Source organism: Tiliqua scincoides, chromosome 6 (genome assembly GCF_035046505.1).
Source record: "Tiliqua scincoides isolate rTilSci1 chromosome 6, rTilSci1.hap2, whole genome shotgun sequence".
In the NCBI taxonomy this organism is placed as follows: Eukaryota; Metazoa; Chordata; class Lepidosauria; order Squamata; family Scincidae; genus Tiliqua; species Tiliqua scincoides.
Window position 1 is genome coordinate 7976405 of NC_089826.1, and position 12537 is coordinate 7988941.

The following is a 12537-nucleotide window of genomic DNA, read 5'->3' on the forward strand; positions in this document are numbered from 1 at the left end:
GCTCCAGTGAGCAAATCCAGTGGACAGCTCACTGCTCAATTTCTTTGGGTCAAGCTGCTTAAATATGCAGAAACAGGGCCATCTAAAAAGTTGGAAACCCTGCTTCTAGTCTTCCCCAACATCAGTTGCCAACTCTGCAGACATTAGCAAGTGCTTGTGATTATCTCCATGCCCCAAGAAGTGTCACCCGTTGATTTCTACAGGCTATTTGGATGTTCAAGGCATGGAACAAGCCGAGCCATTTCTTCTTCTGGGTAGATGTCAACCCTACAGCACACGCATTTTCTGACCACTGATACTGTCAGCTGTTTCATGTATAGCCCATGGTTTATCCTGAATGTTTCTCTTTGGTAAACAGCTCAGTAGCTAGAACTACATATCATTCAGCCTTGTTGGATTGCCAGATCTCTAACCTTCATTCAGTGCTGGCCTTGCCATGCTGAAATGATCAGGGAGGGGGGCAGTGAACAGAGGAGCCCCCAGAGCACCTGTCCATTGCCCTTTCCAACCATCTCCTCCACTCTGATCCTCTTCTGACTTGCTGAGAGCCAGGAGTAGAAGAGAATGCAACTTGTCCATTCAGCGTATTCCATCCAATCTTTTATGCTTTATGCTTTTATGCTATGAATCCTAGAAACTATGTCATTGGTTCTCAAACTTTTTAGCCCTGGTACCCGCTCTTTAGAATGACAATCTTTTGGGATCCATGACAAGTGATGTCACTAACCTGGAAGTGACGTCATGGCCGGAAGTGACATCAATTTGGACTTCAAACCTAAACCACGATCAGCCAAATGTCCCTTTACTCAGCGTACTCATGCTGTTATTTTGCGTGCCTCCGAATTCAAACATTCCAGCTCAGAAGTCAACGCAGTACAGAGTTGGTTCCTTCTCCAACCACACAGCTCTCCCCTCTTACCAGCATCCCACCTTCCTGCCTATTCACCCTGCACATGCCCGATCTTGTCTGATCTCGGAAGCTAAGCAGGGTCAGGCCTGGTTAGTACTTGGATGGGAGACCGCCTGGGAATACCGGGTGCTGTAGGCTTCTACCATAGTATTTCCATGCCTGATCTCGGAAGCTAAGCAGGGTCAGGCCTGGTTCGTACTTGGATGGGAGACCGCCTGGGAATACCAGGTGCTGTAAGCTTATACCATGATCTCGGAAGCTAAGCAGGGTCAGGCCTGGTTAGTACTTGGATGGGAGACTGCTTGGGAATACCAGGTGCTGTAGGCTTATACCATAGTCTTTCGAGACTGCAGTTTGCCAACCACCAGGGTAAAGCACCATGCCTTTCTCCCACCATGTGCCTATTCTGCCCAGCAGCTCTGTACCCTGTATTTTCAGCTCTGTATTTTCAGTGGGGGCTGAGCTAGGTGCTGTACAACCCACCTGAAATTGTCTCATGACCCACATAATAGGCCCTGACCCACAGTTTGAGAAATGCTGGTCTAGGAGGAGTATGGCTGCTAAGGTCTTGGAGCAAAGCCTTGAACTGGGTCCTCCTGGCCTGATGCCCCTCGGGGACTCTGCTGCTTTTACCAAGGGGCATTGGTTTAGCTGGGTTGGTCCATGGGTGGGTGTGGGTCCTTGACCAGTGTGCAACCCTGCCAACCCCTGATGCCACCACTGCACGGTGATCTGCAGAAAGCTGAATATCCTGTCTGCACAGAAACAGGTTTGACCTCTCCTCTGCAGTACCTCTGGAAGGATCCAAAGTCTTGTTGTGTAACAAGGGGTACTGCATATCCAATTATGTTAGATGTGTTTTCCACTGTCAGTGTTTTGGGACTTTTTTTTGTAAAATAGATTTGACAATGACTGGGTTTCTAAAAATGTCTTCCTCCAAATGCACTTGATTGTAAGTGTTTGCAAAGAAGTACCCTTCTGGGCTTTTGAAAGAATGGACTAGAATTCCAAAAAATTTTCACAGTTATCAAGGAGGAAATTGTCACCCAGCTCCTACTGGAGCTCAATTGTTCTAGCCTGGCTGAGAGCAGACTCGAAAGGACAGGCTTGAATGGATTTTATAGTAGGCTGAAGGTTATCTTCTTTGCAGCCAGGGAAGATAATTGCTTTGGTTTGACAATTAAAAAAAGAAACAAACAAAAAAAAAAACAGCCAGCTATTCAAAATGCCTTTCCCTCCACACTGTCTAATGTCACTGTGAGGACTTATGTTCACATTGGTGTGTGCGATGCTGCCTCTTCAGTGCAGTGTTTTATACTTATGGTTGCCAACTTTTCAATCAGCCAGCAGTGCTGTGACTAAAGCAGCCACTTGATATGCTGATATTAGCCATTGATGTTGTTGATCTCCATGTTTTGAGAAAAAACTTTATTTTCTAAATTGTCATGTCATCACATCTATTGTCAAGTATGTGAAAGACACAGGAGCAGGTCAGACAGTTCATTTGGCAATCGTATTTATAGTATGTGACTACAGTTTCTGTGACTCATGTATGACTGTCCCAGAGTGTTCTGACCTCTGTTACATACTCCTATTTGTGAATTCATATTGTAGTGGGTGTTTTAGGTTGCAATGGCTGGGTGCAATGGCTATAATATTGGGTGCAATGGCTATAATATTGCCAGATTTCTTCCTTGGTCTACTCCTGTGCCTTTAAACTTCATCCTTTTCACAAAAATTAAGCAAATGATGTTTTTTCCTGGCATGGAGAGAAAGTGATGGGGAAAGTTTCACACACTTAATTTCTGCATGTCAAAAAGCTAAAAATTTAGGAGCATGGCCAGAATGAAAGTTAGCAAGTTGGGTTGCCAACTGATTAGAAAAACTGAGTCTAGCCTGCCCCTGTGCTTTTAACAGCAGCTTGATCTGCAGACTATTTGTATGATTTTTTTCTAAAACATCCCCCCCCCCTTATAATGCAGTCAAAACCAGTGAGTGAAGGGTTTTTTTAAAATTAGCATTATCATGCAAGACCTGAAGATCAAACTAGTATTAAAGGCACAAGAGCAGGAGCTGGTGGAAAAAAATGGCAACTCTGCATGCATCAAAGCCACCGCGTATGGTACGCTCTAGCCTGGCTTCAATTTTGCAATGTAATTACATCTTTTGACCTACCAAAAGGGGGGGGAACGAACCCAGCATGATGCCAAACTGTTGTGCAAGCATCTCAATCTGCAGTTCTGTTGCTGTTGGGCTGTCATGGTTGGTGACTTGATATTGCTGCTGCAATCAGCTTGCACTGTGCTAAATCTTTTATTTGCTGGCCCAGCAAGTCTAACAACCAGGTCATTAAACACCAGCTTACCTTAAAACTTTTGCAAGCCATCTGGAGATGTTTTCCTGACCCAAACTTCTAATTTCCACTGCATTGTTTTGAAGTCATGTGGCCAAGTCTTTTACAAAAGATCAGACTAATGATGGTTATTAGCTGCTATAATAATATAACTAGAACCTCAAAAAGATGGTTATTAGCCACAATAAACAAACTCTCTGAAGTGGAGGTTCTACTTATCTCTAAATACCAGGTCCTAGGTACAGTGCCAAGTGGTGGAGACCATAATCCCAGCCAGCTTCTGGTGCCATGTAGCTGGCTACTGCCAGGATCAAAGTGTGGCACAGTGCAGTAGCATACCTAGAGGGGGTGCAAAGCACAAGGTTTTGCAGGGTGCCTCACTGTGCTGTGCAGGCAGCCCCTCCCCTTTGCAGCCATTCTGGGCCGCTAGTACAAAATGGAGGTTTGCACCCCCTCTAGCTACGCTACTGGCACAGTGAAAAGGCAGACGCCGTGCTTGGCATTATTAGGAAAGGGATTGAAAATAAAACTGCCAGCATCATTGTGCTTTTACATAAATCTGTAGTGCAGCTGCATTTGGACAATGTGTACAGTTCTAGTTGTCCCATCGAAAAAAAATGGATATCATAGCACTGGAAGGACCAGCCCACCACTGCAGCCAACTGCCGCAGTCACCTTAAGCAGCAGATTGATGGGGGTTGCCCTTATCTTTCCTCCTCCTGGCCTCCATTCCTCAAACATCAGGAGATCTTGGACCAGGCCTAGACCAGAACTGTTTGGTGTGTGTGTGTGTGTGGGGGGGGGGTTAAGACTTTCCCCATAAGAAAAAGGTTTTAAGGTATTGGTAGCTTTTTAGCTCATAGAAAGAGAAAGACAATATGATGGGAGTTCAACTGTTGCCCTGCACATGCCCAATCTCATCTGATCTTGGAAGCTAAGCAGGGTCAGGCCTGGTTAGTACTTGGATGGGAGACCGCCTGGGAATACCGGGTGCTGTAGGCTTATACCATGATCTCGGAAGCTAAGCAGGATCAGGCCTGGTTAGTACTTGGATGGGAGACCGCCTGGGAATACCGGGTGCTGTAGGCTTATACCATGTTCTCGGAAGCTAAGCAGGGCCAGGCCTGGTTAGTACTTGGATGGGAGACCACCCAGGAATACCGGGTGCTGTAGGCTTCTACCATAGTCTTTCGAGACTGAAGGTTGCCAACCATTCATAAACTTATCAGTGGTATGGAGATTTTTTTTCTTACTGCTTTTGCTACAAGACATAGCATAAAGTGAGATATCAGAAATTAAGATTAAAGAATATTCAACTCTTTGGAGAGAAAGGATGTATGGGAAAAATCACCAAACTTTGCCTGTTTTTCACCAGTTTGGAGCCTTTCTAGCACCTCTGGGGATTTTGTAATTCCTCAGCATCCTGAAGGGGCTGGTGAGTCATTGAAGATAGTAACCCTGTTTGCCCTGTTGTGATGGTGGCTCATATTTGAGTATCCTCTTCTTTCCTAACTGGCTGGTAAACAAAGGATGTGGCTTTGAGCCAACTCATTATACATTGAAGCCCACCTGATTTCCAGGAAGGGGAAATTCAAGTGGCTCAGGGGATCCCAGGTATCCAATCCTGCAGGTAAAGCAGGGTTAATGCGCATAGGTTATAAAGAGTGGAGTCATGCACTCCCCCTTTGCACATATGACTAAGTCTGCTGTTAGGAACATCTGATGCTCCATATGGGCTCACCCACCCATTCAGCCAGAAAGTGGGTGAAAGGACCAGGAGCTTGGAACAGCGTCAGTAAGTAGCGTAGGGAAAGTAACCCAGGAAGCTCTGCTGCTTGCATTTAAACATTCTTGCCCTCCTTTGCTACCCCCATCTCTCTTTTTGTTGGCTTATCAACAAAGGGGACAGCTCTGTTTCCACCCACCCCTCCTGTCATCAAAGGAACCTCTCTGAAGAGATGGATTAGAGATGGGGAGGTGCCAACTAGAGGCAAGAGGGCTTCTCCTCCCAGGAGGCAAAATGGGAGAAGAGCGTGTTATCATTTGCAACACCACAGAAGCTACATCCCACTGCTTGCACAAAGCCTTCTCCAGGAAGGCACATTTGTCCCTTCGTCCCCTCCATCCGATGCATGAATTGCAGAAGTGCTGCAGAAGGATATATGGCCGGGGGGGGGGGGGAGAGAAGCTTCTGGGACTCCATAGATGTGCGATTTTGAACCTTTTTTATCTCATGGCACATGACAAGGTGCTAAAATTATGAAGTCACACCATCTGTTTTTTGACAATTGACAAGGCATACTATACTTCTGGTGGAGGGCTCACATCTCCCAATGGACCTAATAATAACTGGCTGTCCCCCAAACTCCTGCAGCACATCTGCAGGTCCTTCACAGCACACCAGTGTGTGAGGCACACTGGTTGAAAATCATTGCGTAGGCCAGTGTTTTTCAATGTTTGCCCTCCACCATACCGCTTTACATGGTCCACCTATTCAAAGTATCACCAGAAGTAACTGGCAATGACATCATCACCATCGACTTCTGGGTTGGGAGGCCAGATGCAACATGATAAACACCAGTAAGTGGCTCAGGTTGGATGGGAGGGCTTTTTCCAAGTGTGGAAAAGCATGTTTGGGAGCTATACCCACCAAGCTGAGCCTCCTACCACTATGTGTTGTGTTGTGTTCCTGGTCTCGCTGCCGGGCAGCAAGGTACCAGGGGTCCTGCGAGTACCACCAGACACCACCTCAGGTACCACTGGTAGGTAGGGGAGTACCACTGGTGGTACTTATAGCACTGGTTGAGAAACAATGGCCTACTACCCAGCAGAGCTTTGGATTTGTAAATCCTGCAGTGCAATTTTCCGTTTCCACCACTAGAGGTCGTAATGAATATCCAGCCCACAATTGTCCACTAGTTGTTCCTTTACTTCAGTGTAAGGGGGAACAGACACTGCCTTACAGAGAGTTTCCTGTAATTAGTGGTTACAACGTATTCCTGTGTCTGTGTTTTCCGAAGTGCCTTTGTGCCATGTGCTAGCTTGTGTTGCAATCTGTTTTGATTCAGCTGTCATGCTACAAGTACCTGGGTTAGACATTCACAGAAGTTCAAGTGGAAAGTGCTTTTTCCATGTCCTGTGCTCAGTTCGTGTGGTGGTTTTGTTTTAAAACTATATGTGCCTTACTTGCTCCTGTGTGTAACCCTGGAATCCATCAATACCTGTACATACTCATTCATTCATTCATCTCCCTGTCCAAAGAATCTGCATGCCACTTTTCCACAACTCAAGGCAGCTTACAGTATAATTTAAAACAGCTGAAACAATATAAAAGACAATTACTTAAAAGAATAAAAAAAAAAACCAATAAAATAATAGGCACTTTAAAACCAACTGGAAACAATACATGTTGTTTGGAATGCTTTTGAATCAGTTTTGAACTGTTTTTTAAAAAGTGTTTTCTCAATATCTTTTGCCTATGTACTATATTGATTTTCTAGATGTGTAGTCTGTAGAACCAATGAGTTTCTCATCATTGCTTTTAGCTGCCATTATTTATTTTATTTTTATTTATTCACATTTTTATACCGCCCTTCCTCCAAAGAGCTCAGAGCTGTTTACACAGCTGCTCCTCCCCTCCTTCTTGTCCTCACAACAACCCTGTGAGGTAGGTGAGACTGAGAGAAAGTGACTGGCCCAAGGTCACCCAGGAAGCTTTGTGGTTAAGGTGGGATTCAAACCTGGATCTTCCAGGTCTAAGTCCACCTCCCAAACCACTACACCAAGCTGGCTCTCAACAAGTATGACTTGTTCCTCATGAGCAGATTTACACAATTTAATGCGTAAGAGCCAGGATGGTGTAGTGGTTTGGGAGGTGGACTTAGACCTGGATGATCCAGGTTCAAATCTCCCCTCAGCCACAAAGCTTCCTGGGTGACCTTGGGCCAGTCACTTTCTCTCAGCCTCACCTACCTCACAGGGTTGTTGTGAGGGCAAAAGGAGGGCAGCAGCTGTGTACACTGCCCTGAGCTCCTTGGAGGAAGGGTGGTATAAAAATGTGAAAAATAAAAATAAGTCATAGGCTGCCTTCTACATAGATGGGAGGAGAAGTTAAAAATCCTCAATTTTCACGTTTTGGATCTTTCTAGCAACTCAGGGTGCAATCCTAAAGTTGCCCAGTGCTGGTACTAAGCTCCAGCACCAGTACTGGGTACTGTAATTGTGCCATAAAGCAAGTTTACAGCACCCGGTGACTAAGGAGTGCTGGCGCTGGGCCTGCACCAGTCAAGTGCCGGGTCCAGCACGGGCCAGAGGAATATGTGCCACTGCTAGAGGTAAGTGAGGCTGATCAGTGTTGGTGTAGCCTCTGGGGAGGGGAGGTGGTTGGCAACCTTCAGGCTCGAAAGACTATGGTATAAGCCTACAGCACCTGATATTCCTAGGTGGTCTCCCATCCAAGTACTAACCAGGCCTGACCCTGCTTAGCTTCCGAGATCATAGTATAAGCCTACAGCACCTGATATTCCCAGCCGGTCTCCCATCCAAGTACTAACCAGGCCTGACCCTGCTTAGCTTCCAAGATCAGACAAGAGGGGAGGGCAGGGCAGGAAAGGAGCTGGAGCAGGAGGGGATGGAACCAGCGGAGCTCTGCCAGAAGGCCCAACACGGAGTCAAGTCTGCCACAAATATAGTCAGCACAAACTTGAGAAGCCCCATTGCAGGGCTTGGGGCTTTCCTCGGGGGAAGGAGACAAAAGTCCCTTTCCCCCAAAGAGACCTATGGCTGCTTCTCAGCACCTGTTGGATACAGCGGTAGCCGCTTTGGTGCCACTGCTCCAGCGGGCTCCAGGAAGCTCATGATTGGGCTACCCAAGGGCTGTTCGTTATTTCCGCCTCTCCTTTTTCCCCCAGCTGACTGGTAAGCAAAGGAGGTGGCTCTGGGCCAACACGTTAGACTGTGAAGTCTGTCGGATTTCCAGGAATATAAGTGGCTCAGGAAACCCTCAAGTATTCTTTGCAGAAGAATACAAATGTCATAAATCAATATGCAATAATAAAATAATAGACGAGACAAAGCATAAAACCTCTTTATAAGTTTTCCTGTTCCCCCAAGGGAGTTTGCTTTTCTTAAGATAAAATACCAGTTATCATGATATTTTGTAATACAATACTACATAAAATGTAACCGTTCACTGCAGTACCAGAGAAGAGGGGAGATTCTCTTTGTTCCATAGAAGTTGCAACTTAGGAAAGGAATAGCAACATTTATTTCAGTCTGTCTCATCCCTTTCCAGAGATGCCTACACCAGTGTTTCTCAACCAGTGGTACAGGTATCTCCAGTAGTACTTGAGGTGGTGTCAGTGGTACTTGCATGAACCCTGCTTCCCTGCCATCTGGCAGCAAGATTAGGAATGCAACGCAGCAAACAGCAGTAGGAGGCTTAGCTCGGCAGGCAGAGCTCCAAAGCGTGCTTTTCAAAAAAGTCCTCAGTCCACCCTGAGCCTCTTACTGGTGTCACATCTGGCCTCCCAACCCAGAGATACTGGCAATGATCACCAGTTACTTCCAGTGTTATTCTGAATAGGTGGACCATGTGAAATGGTATGATAGAGTAACACCGTTCTACACTAAACCAGCCATTCCTGATGACTCTTTTCCTGATTTATTTGATAGATATTGGCTTATATTCTCTGAGGATTCAGGATCCACTTTGACATTATTCTGCAGTTCGGTTTGATTTTGTACTTTGTCTTTATTGCATCTCATTTGATTTGGATTGTTTAGTTTTATTTTTCTTATTGAACCCCCCCCCCCTTTTGGGCACTTAGATGGAAATGTGGTTTTGTTATTTGGTTAAATAAATGACTGACAAGGGGCCCCAGCTGCTTGGTAAATTCAGTGCGAGTGATGCTCAGCCACAGCTAAAGCCGATTGTTCCATCGCATGACCAGATCAATTTTTGGCACACAGTAAGGTAGCTTTTGCTGTACACCTGTAAACTGATCCAGCTGCCTGCTAGAGCACCCAGATAACATCTTTGCCTTGTGATTAACTTTAATGAGCACTGAACTGACCACATGGCCTGGATCAAATTTATTTTCTATTTCTAAAATGTGCTTCCTGCATTCCTAGCCCACAAAAAGCAGCCAACCATGTTTAAAAGTTTGACTGTGCAAATAAACACCATAAAATAAAAATTGCATTTTTTAAAAAATAGCTTTATCTTCTATGAATTGACCTACAAGTTTTGGTTGCACTTTCTTCCTCATGCTTCTCTCTGCTTCCTTGATGTGAGTAATATTTGCATGACTTTCAATGTCTCATGAGCCATTCATCGCATGTCCAGGTCATGGGTCAGGTCTTCCTGGTGGGAAGTCTCCCTAATGTTGATTTACCCACAGTTGGGACATGTTTTGAAATACACACCACCAACACATGCAGGTTGGCTGGATTCAAAACCCATTAAAGAATGAGGGGGTGCAGGAACACAGAAATGGGAATATACCTGAAGATTAGACCTGGAGAGCCTAATTGGTCTTTCAAGATGTACTAAATGGGTTCTATTCAAATATACATTTCATTTGTATGTCCAGTACTTTTAAAGGGCATTTGTAGATGCCTGTCCAAATCATAGTTAACATAGTTAACATAGAAGGAATGAAAAATAATTATTTTACCAAAATGCAACAATAAAAGGAGTAAAGTAGGAAGAGATCACTGGGGACAGAGAACATAAGAACAGCCCCACTGGATCAGGCCATAGGCCCATCTAGTCCAGCTTCCTGTATCTCACAGCAGCCCACCAAATGCCCCAGGGAGCACACCAGATAACAAGAGACCTGCATCCTGGTGCCCTCCCTTGCATCTGACATTCTGACATAGCCCATTTCTAAAATCAGGAGGTTGCACATACACGTCATGGCTTGTAACCCGTAATGGATTTTTCCTCCAGTAACTTGTCCAATCCCCTTTTAAAGGCGTCCAGGCCAGATGCCTTCAACACATCCTGTGGCAAGGAGTTCCACAGACTGGCCACACACTGAGTAAAGAAATATTTTCTTTTGTCTGTTCTAACTCACCCAACACTCAATTTTAGCAGAGGTCCCCTGGTTCTGGTGTTATGTGAGAGTGTAAAGAGCATCTCTCTATTCACTTTATCCTTCCCATGCATAATTTTGTATGTCTCAATCATGTCTTTTGTTTTTGTCTAGGTATGCCCACATGTCTATATATCTATATGTCTCATATACCTGCCTGCTGAGGATTTAATTTCATGCATTTGATGAGGTGGACTGAAAATAAATGTGTTAGGGCCCAATCCCATTCAATTTCCAGTGCAGGTGCAGCTGTACCAGTGGGGTGTGCACTGCATCCTGTGGTGGGGAGACTGTCACAGACTGTCACATGCCTCCTCAAGGTATGGGAACATTTGTTGCCTTACCTCAGTGTGCATTGCAGCTACACCTGTGCTGGAAAGTTGTATAGGATTGGGCTCTAAGTCTTCAAGGTGCTATAGGACTCTTTTTGTTTGTTTGTTTTTGCAGGTAACCACAGAAGCAGAAAAGATCACATACAACCTGCGCCACCATGTGCCATGATTCTCTATTATTGACAGAGGACAGCATTGCTTTCCCCTTAGCCATCTCTGTAATGAAAATCCAGCATGCTTTGTATTGGAGATTAAAACGGAAAACCAGTTTAAGCGTACACCTCCACGGACTATGTTTGGATTGTATTCTCATGTTGTTGTTTGTGTCAATACAGTATTCTGTATTCCTGATCAAACCAAAGTAACTGAAGGCGATGGCTCCAGTATGCAACTCTGATAGGCGCTGTAGGTGATCACTGCTCAGTCCAAGGAAGCAGTCAATCAGAGAAGGGGGTGGGTGTGGCAAAAAGCAACCCGATCCTCCTGGGATTGCAGTGGTTGCACAGTGAGAGTAGCAATGCCCCAAAGAGCCAAGGAAGCCGCAGAGCTATTAACAGTATTATTAATTAACAGTATTTATATACCGCTTTTCAACCAAAAGTTCACAAAGCGGTTTATAGAAAAAAATCAAATAACTAAATGTCTCCCTGTCCCAAAAGGGCTCACAATCTAAAAAGATGTGAATGAATACCAGCAGACAGCCACTAGAACAGACACTGCTGGGGTGAGGTGGGCCAGTTACTCTCCCCCTGCTAAAAAAAAAAGGAGCACCCACTTTAAAAAGTGCCTCTTACCCAATTAGCAGGGGTACCCAATTAGCTACATCAAAAGAAGAACACAGGCAGGTCATGCAGCATGGTAGGATTGCTGCGGGAGCATTGATTGACGCCCCCCAGGTGTGTCCCCCACGTCCTGTACTTGCCTACCCCACTTAGCTACACTAGTGCTGATAGTATGTGACAATGCACTCATCACTCCATATGAGACACACTTGTACTAAAGCACTACCAGTGTCTATTCGTCTGCTACGTTTCCTTGTTCAAGTGATTATTACCTGCTTATTAGTCATCAGTTGGCATTTGCATTTAAGTCATACTCTCTGTTTGTGACATCAGTGTGTTGCTATGGATATGGTGGAGATGAAGCCAAAGCAGCATGAAATAATTTAATTGGAGGATCAACCAGGAAAATACACAATACGAGGACAAAAATAATATTTAGGTTAACTGTATTAGGCTCACACAAGTGACCAAATTATTTCAAGTGTCAGCTTAATGACTTTGGCTCGAGCAGGAAGGTGTGAGAGTGCATGTGGATAAGTCATACAAGAGATCAAAGACATTTTTTCACACACTGTAATGTACTGTGTGGTAACCTAGCTTTTCAGATGGGTTTCTTTGAACCTGGCCCAGGTTTACTTTATGGCCCTTCAGGGATTTGAGAACCCAGAACATGCTGTTCTCACCTGACATTGAGACTACTATACCACACACTCTTGCAAGTTTTTTTTTAAACACATATAGATGCTTTTCACTGCCTTTTGGAATGTCAGGCTGTGAAAGGCTCTTATTATGTTCTGTTTTTTTGCATCTAGTTTCTTCATTCCTGATTTTGCAAAGTATTCTAAGAAGCAAAGAAAGTTTCAGAGGGCAAACTCTGAATTGTGATTGGCTTTTCTGGTTTGAAAGGGTGATTGATATAAGAGTGCTATAAAAAGACTGATTGACTTTTCTGGTATAAAACTATGTATAAACATTCCCAGTAGGGACTTGTGCCAGGAACTAGGGCCTTGCACCAGAGATGTGGGTCTATACAGCGGCATCACTAGGGCTTGACCTACCTGGT

General features: G+C 44.8%; 2 pseudogenes; both read left to right on the top strand.

Annotated features, from left to right (window-relative positions):
* Positions 1–929: 929 nt before the first annotated feature.
* On the top strand, positions 930–1048 carry LOC136656516 (5S ribosomal RNA; annotated as a pseudogene).
* Positions 1049–4148: 3100 nt separating this feature from the next.
* On the top strand, positions 4149–4265 carry LOC136656355 (5S ribosomal RNA; annotated as a pseudogene).
* Positions 4266–12537: the final 8272 nt, after the last annotated feature.